This window comes from Bubalus bubalis, chromosome 5, assembly GCF_019923935.1.
Source record: "Bubalus bubalis isolate 160015118507 breed Murrah chromosome 5, NDDB_SH_1, whole genome shotgun sequence".
Classification (NCBI taxonomy): Eukaryota; Metazoa; Chordata; class Mammalia; order Artiodactyla; family Bovidae; genus Bubalus; species Bubalus bubalis.
The window spans coordinates 73,544,617-73,555,393 of record NC_059161.1 but is presented as its reverse complement, the minus strand read 5'-3'; the positions used below and the strand labels follow the sequence as shown (position 1 = coordinate 73,555,393).

The window sequence follows — 10,777 nt, the reverse complement described above, 5'->3', positions numbered from 1 at the left end:
TTGGGATCTTTGGGATTGTCTCTCGATGAGCCAGAGAATAATTCAACTCTTTTTAATTGTCCATTTATTACAGTGATGCTTCTAAGAAAACTGGTTGAATGTTTCTCTTCTGTTTCATCTCCCTTCCTGCTGAAGAGAACTAAATTTGCTCAAAAAGTCTAGCAGGTGATGTGTCAAATTTATCTGGCTCTTACTAAAACAGCCTGCTTGCCTTCTCTTGCAGATGCTCTAAATCATATAACTGAACTTGGTTTTTATTAGGAAAAGCTGGTTTTGAGGATGCTTACAGTAAATTATGGGTCCAAATACAGCAAGTGTGTAAAACATCCTTTGGCAAATCTTCAGAAGTAAAGTTGAATAATGTTTCACTTTATTACCCTAATAATTTTTCCTTTTCAATCATTTATGCAGTATAACATATTTTTGTCATGTTGAATAATATGCAGTTTTGTGAGCTACCTTAAAATTTTTGCAACAAAGTAGATAATATCAAAAGTAATGCAGTGTAATTCATGGTTTTTCATTCAGCATTGTAACAAAAATCTCTTTATTAGAACTTTTCATAAATATCATATTTCAATGACTACCTGAGATTACATTCCTCCATGATTTACTTTATCACTTCCTTCTAGTTCGTTGAACAAATTTCCACACAGTTATTAAAATAATTATGTGACTAACATAATTATGTGTGAAGTTTATAATTTAGTTTAGGTAGATTGATAGAAAAATAGAGTAAAGGGTATTGAAAAGCAAGAAAGATGTCAGTTTAGTATTAGACCAATGTATATATTTTCAAAATTAATGTATACTTGAAAGACAAAATATTAGACTAAAATATATGAAATCTCTGGGAGCCCATGCCCGTCTAGAGGTGAGGAGAGAGGCAGTCAAGCCCCGACATGAAGCCAGTCCAGGAAGAGACAAAATCATATTTTTCCTTTCATGGGGGAAAATTGTTGAATTAAAACCTGTCTGTAATTAATTTTAAAGAAATTTTAAACAACACACTTTAAATATAGCTGGGGTTAGACAAACTCAATATAAGTCTTTATATTATATTCAAGAAGAAGTAAACTCACTTCAAAATCTTAGGTTAATTGATTTCTAAGAATTCCAGAAATCATGAATATTTATAGTTAAATCCTTCAAATATGATCAGAGTATAAAATAATCAAATAAATAAAACATATCACTTTTAGTCTGTCTTCATTTTTAAGGAAATTTATTTCACTAGCTAACGAGAATAGTTCAGACCCTCTTTCCTTTTTATACACTTTGAATAATTTAATCCTCTTCTCCCCCAAGATTTGCCTCATAATTATGGAAAAACCAATACAATATTGTAAAGTTTAAAAATAAAATAAATAAAACAAAAATGAATATAAGCAAGACTCCTAAAATGCTTCATATTTGCAATCCTACACTACCTGCCTCTCCACTCATAATTCTGCCTTTGAGCTTCTTACAAGGAAAAAAAGGATAATTCCTGTTCCTATCAAAGTCTTGTCCAGGTCTTCCATTTTTTCTCGAATTCTCATAACTTCTAGGCCTCTTAAAAAATTCATTCCTGAAATAACCTTCATGCAGAATCCTAAATTTCTCCTATGGTACTAAATAATTTTCATTAACATAAAAGTAAAAGAAATATCACTCTAAAAAATCAAACAAAAATGGCAGTTATAAAACCTTAAATCTGCCTTTGCTCATGTTTATCACCCTGTTTTTTCCTCTCTTTCACAGTGAGCATTTTAGAAAGTATATTCTACGATATTGACTCCAGTCCTTACCACCTGTTCTCTAGCCAATTCACTCCAATTGAATTTCAAGTGGAAATCCTATTTTTTTTCTTAGTAACTTGTAGAAATGTGCTTTATTTCATGCAAAGCTAATAATACCCCATATTTTAACAGCTAGACAAATATTTTTTAAAAGCTCATTACATCAATAAATTAAAATGCCATGAAGCAAGTCCATGACTTTGTCAAAAACAAACTGAGAGAACATTATGCATAGTTAAGGGAAAGATGCTATTTTAGCAGCTTACAGGTTTTTTCAAATACATACTGAGTGAGAATAAGTAGAGAATAATAGTTCCCTGGAACTGTTCTCTTTAAGTCATAGTGAATTCACATTAAATATTGCTGTCTTATCTCCATATTTAGCAGTCTCCTTGAGACACAAACTTGCCTTACTCACAGATATGAAATAATTTTCTCACTTGCTGTCAACATCCCTTTAGTGGTGCTTTCTCCGCACCTGTATTTTTAATGCCAGAATCCACAGAGCTTGATTCAAGTCTGTCTCTGCTATATTTTTATTTACTTATTTTGAAAAATTAATCATTATTTATTTCACCACTTCTACATTTTTTTTCAAGTTTTTCCATTTTAATTTTTAATAGAAATGAGTTTCAGGCTTAAATTTACACACTGGCAAACACACTTGCAGATCATATAGTTAAGCTTCACATTAATAAAACCAAACATATATTTTTCTTTTTAAAAAATATTTAATTGGAGGATAATTACTTTGCAGTGTTGTGATAGGTTTTTTTTTTTTTTGCCATATATTGACTTGAATCAGCCACAGGTGCATGTGTCACCCTCCATCCTGACCACCCACCCCACCTCCCCCACTCCCTCTCTACCTCATCCCTCTGGGTTGTCCCAGAGCACCAGCTTTGAGTGCCCTGCTTCATGCATCGAACTTGCACTGGTCATCTATTTTACATATGGTAATATATATGTTTCGATGCTATTCTCTCAATAGCCTTCTCCCACATAGTCCGAAAGTCTGTTCTTTACACATGTGTCTCTTTTGCTTCCTTGCTTATAGGATCATCATCACTGTCTTTCTAAATTCTTCATATATACATTCATATAGTGTATTGGTGTTTCTCTTTCTGACTTATTTCATCCACCTCACTAGAACTAACTCAAATGTGTTCCTTTTTATAGCTGAATAATATTCCATTGTGTGTATGTACCAAAACTTCTTTATCCATTCATCTGCCAATAGACATCTAGGTTGCTTCCATGTCCTAGCTATTGTAAACAGTGTTGCATTGAAAGTTGGGGTACATGTGTCTCTTTCAATTCTGGTTTCCTTGGTGTGTATCCCCAGCAGTGGGATTACTGGGCCGTATGGCAGTTTATTTCCAGTTTTTTTAAGGAATCTCCACGCTGTTCTCCATAGTGGCTGTACTAGTTTGCATTTCCACCGACAGTGTAAGAGGGTTTCTCCACACCCTCTTTAGCATTTATTGTTTGTAGACTTTTTGATGGCGGCCATTCTGACCGGCATGACATAATACTTCATTGTGGTTTTGATTTGCATTTCTCTAATAATGAGTGATGTTGAACATCTTTTCGTGTGTTTGTTAGCCATCTGTATGTCTTCTTTGGAGAAATATCTGTTTAGTTCTTTTGCCTGGTGTATTTTTAATATGCCACATTTTGGTGATTTCCTCTAGCCTCATGAATATTAAATATCATCTTTGTGATAAAAATTCCTAAATTTCAGGCAAATGAATAGAATATAGGTATCTCAAATTGGATATGTTCTCCAGATATCTCAGCTTAATAAGGTAGCTTTGCATTCTCCATTTAACCTGCTCTGTAACTGTGTACCCCAAGTTACTTACAGTTTAGTAAATGGCACCATCATCTACTCTGGTACTAAATCACCTAACATCAGAAGCATCCTTAATTATTCCCATTTCCTTCATCTGCACATCTATTCCATTAGTAAGTCTTATCACCTTTCTTTCCAAAATGAAACTTGATTTTACCACATTCTCTCCATATTATCTCCATTTCCAGTGGGACCATTCTGTCATTTCTAGAGAAGGATTATCTCTTCTTTCCCAGCTGGACTCATTGCTTCCCCATGTGACCTGATAGTGCATTTCTTTTTTAGTGCCAATGTGATAATCCAAATATGGAAATCGGATCATTAGCAGACATAAAGAACAGACTATTGGTCACAGTGGAAGAGGTGGAGTGGGGATGACTTGAGAGGGTAGTAGTGAAACATATACATTACCATATGTAAATTAGAGAGCAAGTGGGAATTTACTATATGATGCAGGGAACCCAAAGCAGAACCCAAAGCTGGTGTTCTGTGATAACATGGAGGGGTGGGGTGGGGAGGGATGTGGCAGGGAGGTTTAAGTGGGAGGGGACATGTGTATACCTGTGGCTGATTCATGATGATGTGTCAGAAATCATCACAATATAGTAAAGTAACTGTCTTCCAATTAAAAATAAAATTAAATTAAAAAAAGAAATTGGATCATTTAATTCTCCTGCTTAAACATCTTCATTGGCTTTTCATTGCTCTTAAAGGAACATATGTATTCCTTTGATAGTATTCAAGAGACCACCTATATGGACACATCTCTTATTCAAATATGTGTCCTGATTCTTTTACCCTTTTCCCCCAGATCTTCAAATATTTGTGTCTAGGTTATCATTTAGACCTCAATGCAAACATCTGGGCATGATCAAGATTGTCACAAAAATTTTCAGTGAATTTCCTATAATCAAGAAACGGGAACCAAAAAGGCTTTGTCCCTATAAACGTTGGATATATATATAATTTAACAAGCAATTTTTTTTTTTTATCTTAAGGAGAATCTTTAAGTAATTTGTTCAAAAACAGTAAGAAAAGCAGAAGAGTTCCACGGACATGGGGCAAAATCTTTCTCCCCTTGGAATCCAGGCACAGTGAACTTCAGGTCCCTCTGTCATACATACATTCATACCATCTTTTTTCTGAATTTATTTGTGTAAGTTTTTGATACTTTAATAGTAAAACTAAGTGAAGACCAACAGAACTGATTTCAAGTCATGCTTTACTCTAATTTTCAAATCTACATCAGTCTCTTAGATCTGGCATAGCTCAACCCATCTTACCTGGGATAAAGGACCACTTTAGTTTACTTCTCTGCTTAGCGTTGAACCAGAAATTCGGCCTCTATAACCCACCATCTAATTAAATCTCAGAGATAGATTGTCAATTGAAGTAGAAAAGAATTATTTTATTGCTTTGCCAGGCAAAGAGGGCTACGCTGGGTTAATGCCCTCAAAACTATGTGTCCCAACCTGGAACGGACAGTGAGAAGTTTTATAATCATGGTTCAAACGGGGCATGATCAGCTTGTGGACATTCTTCTGATTGGTAGTGAGGTAAGTGGGAGTCAGCATCATCAACCTTCTGGTTCTAACCAATCTGGGGTCTATGTGCTTATGGGCAGCATACAGTTAATTTCTCCTACCCTGTAGGGGTTTTGGTCTCTGTAAAACAGCTCAAGATATTGTTGTATGTATCTCTTGATGGGGAACCAGGACCCTGCCCCAAGGCTGCACTATTTCTCTTGACTGTCAGTTTCTCCTTTGTCTCCATCCCCTCCTTACCTAATGAGCAACTGCTTGAATCTCCCCTTTGGAACTCAGGAAGGTCATGGAAACGAAATGAAGCCTATTTCCTGAAATAAAGAAATGGGAAAACAGAAAGGCTTTGTGCTCAGGAGCCCCACAGGGTCCTGCTGGATTTCACCATCTTCAGTCATTCATTTCATTTTCTTGATGACATTTATCACTATCTGAATATAGGTTATCTGTTCATTTGCTTACTATTTACCCTCTCTCTCCTTCCCACAAATGTTAAGTTCTGTTAAAACAGAGATTCTTATCTCTAGTTCTTTTTATATCCCTACTTTATAGATTGCAGTTACTAGCATAAAGTAGGTGGTCAGTAAATATTTTACTAAAGTAATGTTGTTGTTCAGTCACTTAAGTCGTGTCTGACTCTTTGTGACCTCATGAAGTGCAGCATGCCAGGCTTCCTTGTCCTTCACTATCTCTCTGAGTTTGCTCAAACTCATGTCCATTGAGTCAGTGATGCTATCTAACCACCTTACCCTCTGTCATTCCCTTCTCCTCCTGCCTTCAAAGTTTCCTAGCATCAGATTATTTTCTAATGAGTTAGCTCTTCACATCAGGTGGCCAAAGTATTGGAGCTTCAGCTTCAGCATCAGTCCTTCCAATGAGTATTTAGGGTTGATTTCCTTTAGGATTGACTTGTTTGATCTCCTTACTGTCCAAGGGACTCTCAAAAGGCTCTTCTCTAGCACTAGGATTCAAAAGTATCAATTCATTGGTACCCAGCCTTCTTTATGATCCGAGTCTCACATCCATGCATAAGTACTGTGTCAGGAAGCATTTAACAGGAGGCTTCCTGTGTGCTGTTTTGGATCTCTCAGGAATCCGCTGTTCCTTATTAATTCAGGAATTAAGAGGAGAAGTGACCTTCTCCTGGGGCTGAGGGATCCAGGCATTTTCTTCATTAGTTTTTCAATACAATGATAAGTACCCTCTTCTTTTTTGCAAACCATACGGTAAAAATGATTGTTTACAACTCTCTCTCTCTTTAATATGGATCGCCTATGTTTTGTAAGTCTGGAATTTTAATCTTTATCTTTGCTGAGAATAACTACAATATATATGCCCACACCATGTTGATTAAAACACCTTTGCTCATCAGAGCTTTGGTCCCCATGTGTGTCGCTCTCGCTCTCGCTCTCTCGCTCTCTCTCTCTCGCTCTCTGAGTTCACTTTCCTGCCCGAGCTTCTAAGACCCTCTCGAGAAGGCGCTCTGAGCCTTCACCCCATCTAGAGGGCGCCTGAGGCCTCTGTGAACAGAGCAAGCCCCTTGTCAGGGACTTTATTGGCTTTCTGCATAAACCAAGGAATATCAGCCTCTTTCTTTCTGCTTTACTTTCTTATTGGTCAACTCAGGACCACCAGGTTCCAGTCCATTAAAGGACCTCAACAGTACTGAAAACACCATAGGTTTGACTATAGGGAACTTTGTTAGCAAACTGATGTCTTTGCTTTTTAGTACACCGTGTAGGTTTGTCATAGCTTTTTTTCCCAAGGAGCAAGCATTTATAGCTAAATCATATTTCCTCCCAGAATGTTTTCCATTAATTGTTATTCTTAGTTAATATACAAAAACATGAAATAGTTAATACTGTATAATTACTCGTGCATCTTTCCTTCATTTTCTCTAGCATATTTACAGTTTAGCTCACCTGCATTTATTATACTGATTAATGTACTTGTAGCAAAAGAAGTCTCTATGGATGAATAAATTTAATACCACTTATAATTGGAGATACAATTTGATAATAAAATTATCATTTATGCAGGGGAATATATTCAGACAACATATGCTTAAACCAAAGTAATAATAAGAAATTAGGGAAGTAAATAAATGTGTCATTGGCATGGAACATGTATTATTTGCACAGAAAAATACTTATAATTAGGATAGCCAGAAACAAAAATAGAGCATTTCTAATTATAATTCAAGAATCAGACACATAACTGTATTTTAATCTACCAGTTAATAAAATGTAAAAACATTTCGAAAAACATTAGAGATCTTTAATCAAGTCACATAGTTTTCTGTCTGTTTGTGGCAGTGCCCTAGAGAAAGAAAGCAACAATTCTAAAGCATGCTTATCAAACACCTTGGAGTTCAATATTATTCTTTTTTTTTTTTTTTTCTTTTTAGATTGAGAAGCTAAATGGTCTCACGGCAACACATCTGGTAAAGTGACAGACTGTGACCTCAGGCTCACCCTCTTGCTTTCCTGTTGCTTCTCATACAAGGTCTATGGCATTACTCAGTGACCAGGAATATTTAAACCTGTATTTCAGTATTGCATCCAGAGTTATATGATAATGACTGCTGTGAGTTGCCATTTAGCTAGAACTTTTATTTTTCTAACGTGAAACCTGACCTTTCTTTTTTGAAGGAAACTTACTGGCTTTGTTCCTATTTTGCTGCTTTTTTCCCAATGATATTTAGAATTTATTTCAGAATCTTAGAAGATGTTTCACAAGACAGTTTTCAAAGATGGAATGTGCTGTATCAGCAGGCATAATAGCACAGAAAATATTTTTAAATTTGTAAATAAATTATTGTATCCTGATCAGTTATTCACCAGTAGTTTTGATGTTGTACCAAGTTATAGTTTTATTGGAATTAATAACTTAAAACTTAATATGACATTCAAAACTATATTGTGGAATAGATTAATGGCTACAGTCAGTCAGGTATTCACTGGGAAAACATTTTTGTTATCTATTTGAGCTCTTCTGTATCCTTCCCAAAATATAAAATATGATTATGTCATACAAGATACACATAGGGCTAGTCACCCAGTGGTGTTTCACATATAAAATGATGTTTTGCACTTCTTGTTCACTTACATTGAACATAGTAATTTTGAATAAATTATACATAAAATGAAAAATCGTGATCATTCTCATATTCTAGGACACAAAACAGTTTAAGAAGCTAGAAAAAATTGTTCTTAAAAAGCTGGGCTTGGGACAGGGCTGTGCCTGCTGCTTCCCACCCAAGCTGAAAGGGCTCGGGAAGCTAGCTGGCCTTGTTGGCCCTTAAATCGCACACTGGATGGCCTGGCCGGAGCTACCCTCCCCGAACCATGCAAAGAAGGATGCTCCTGGCTCTCGTCGGCCTCCCAGGTTTGCTTTCCTTCTTTTCCTGAAGGTGGGCCCTTAGGTTCACCGTCCAAAGCCTGTGGCCGCAGGGAAAGCCAAACCCCGAGTGTCCAAGAGTCCGGAGAGTAACCGCAAGTGCACTCCCAGGCAGAGGGGTGGTGCCGGCAGTAGCCGGGGAGAGGGAAGAATTGAGTATTGTTAATAAGTATGGACTAGAGACCTTTTGGAGCCAAAAGGAATACAGTCTTGAGTCTTTCTTGTTATGGGTTGTAAATACCACATAAAGAACAAGTGCGTGTAATGCTGGAAACTTGTAAAGAGGAACTGCTCGTGACGGAAAGGCCTAAGACAGATGTATCTTTCAAGTTATTATCGAGAAAATGACTATGAAGAAAATGATGCGTCAGGAAGACCAGTGGAAAACTCCCTAGGAGAGAGCCATAGAAAATGCACACTTGAGAAGAGAGATATAATCAGAGAACTCAAGGAAAATATATCATGTATGCCCTCAGAAGGGTAAAAAAAAAAAAAAAAAAAAAAAGTATTCATGTGCATGAGATTACTCAAATAGATGATCAGATATACCAGTGCCTTGAACTTGAGCAAAACTTTTGTGAAAACTTAGGTCTTATGTGTGAGAGAACCCACACTGGGGAGAAACCTTATAGATTATTATGTGTGAGAAAACCTTCATCCAAAGCTCAGATCTTATTTCATATCAGAGGATCCACAGTTATGAGAAACCTTTTAAATGTAGCAAATGTGAGAAGAGCTTCTGGCACCACTTAGCCTTTTCAGGACATCAGAGAACGCATGCAGGTAAAAAATTGTATACATGTGATATCTGTGGCAAGAATTTTGGTCAGAGCTCTGATCTGCTTGTCCACCAGCGAAGCCATACGGGCGAGAAACTGTATCTGTGTAGTGAGTGTGACAAATGCTTCAGCCGAAGTACAAACCTCATCAGGCACCGAATGCACACGGGTGGGAAACTGTTTAAGTGTCTGGAGTGTGAAAAAACTTTTAGTGGGAAATCTGATCTTATTAGCCACCAGAGAACTCATACTGGTGAAAGACCCTACAAATGTAATAAGTGTGAGAAAACTTACCGACACCAGTCAGCCTTCATTGTTCATAAAAGAGTACATACTGGGGAGAAGCCCTATAAGTGCGGTGCCTATGAGAAATGCTTTGCCCAGAAATCAGACCTTATTGTACACCAAAGAGTCCACACAGGTGAGAAGCCATATAAATGCTTGGAACATATAAGAAGTTTTACCTGGAGTGCCAACCTCATCAGGCACCAGGCAACTCACACTCACACTTTTAAATGCCTTGAATATGAGAAGAGCTTCAGCTGTAGTTCAGACCTTATTGTTCATCAAAGAATTCACATGGAAGAGAAACCTCATCAGTGGTCTGCATGTGAGAGTGGCTTCCTCCTAGGCATGGACTTCATTGCCCAACAGAAAATGAGAACTCAGACAGAGGAGCTGCATTATAAATACAGTGTCTGTGATAAAAGCTTTCATCAGAGCTCAGCCCTTCTTCAACATCAGACAATCCACATTGGTGAAAAACCATATATCTCTAATGTGGCTGAGAAAGGTCTTGAGCTCAGCCCTCCCCATGTATCAGAATCCTCAGGGATGTCTTGACCAGACAAGAAGTTATTATACCATTAAAAAAATATGTATTTACAATGTAAGAGAATCATTTAAGATGGAGAACTCAAAGCAAATCTCAGACTTTCCTCAGAGTTCAGACTTTATTGGGGACCAGAAAATCTGTAGTTGTAGGAACTTGAGAAATCGTTTGACCAGAGAGCTGTCTTTACAGAACCATATCAATCACTCCAGTGAGAAACCTTACAAATGCCTTGAGTTTTTGGAAAACTTCAGTCCAAGCTCATGTCTGATCACCCACAAGAAGATTTATACAGGTGGGAAACTTACAAGTTCAGTGAATGTGAGAAAGCTCTCTAGCAATGCTCACCTCTCCTCATTCCAAGAGAATTCAGATCAGAAGATGATATTTTTTTAATGCCCTGTGAAACAGTGCTTCAGACAATATGCACACCTCATTGGATGTCAGAAAGCCCCACTGGAAAGAAACCCCAACAGTTGTGAAAAAACCTCTTAACATAACTGTGACTTTATTACCTATCAGAGAAGCCATACTGGTGAAAATTTGTGTATTTGCCTTGAATGTGGCAAAAACATTAAGTGGAGAGCCTT

General features: G+C 37.0%; 1 pseudogene; it reads left to right on the top strand.

The window, feature by feature from the left end:
* Positions 1-8,987: 8,987 nt before the first annotated feature.
* Positions 8,988-10,222, top strand: LOC112585124 (annotated as a pseudogene).
* The last annotated feature ends 555 nt before the right edge of the window (positions 10,223-10,777 follow it).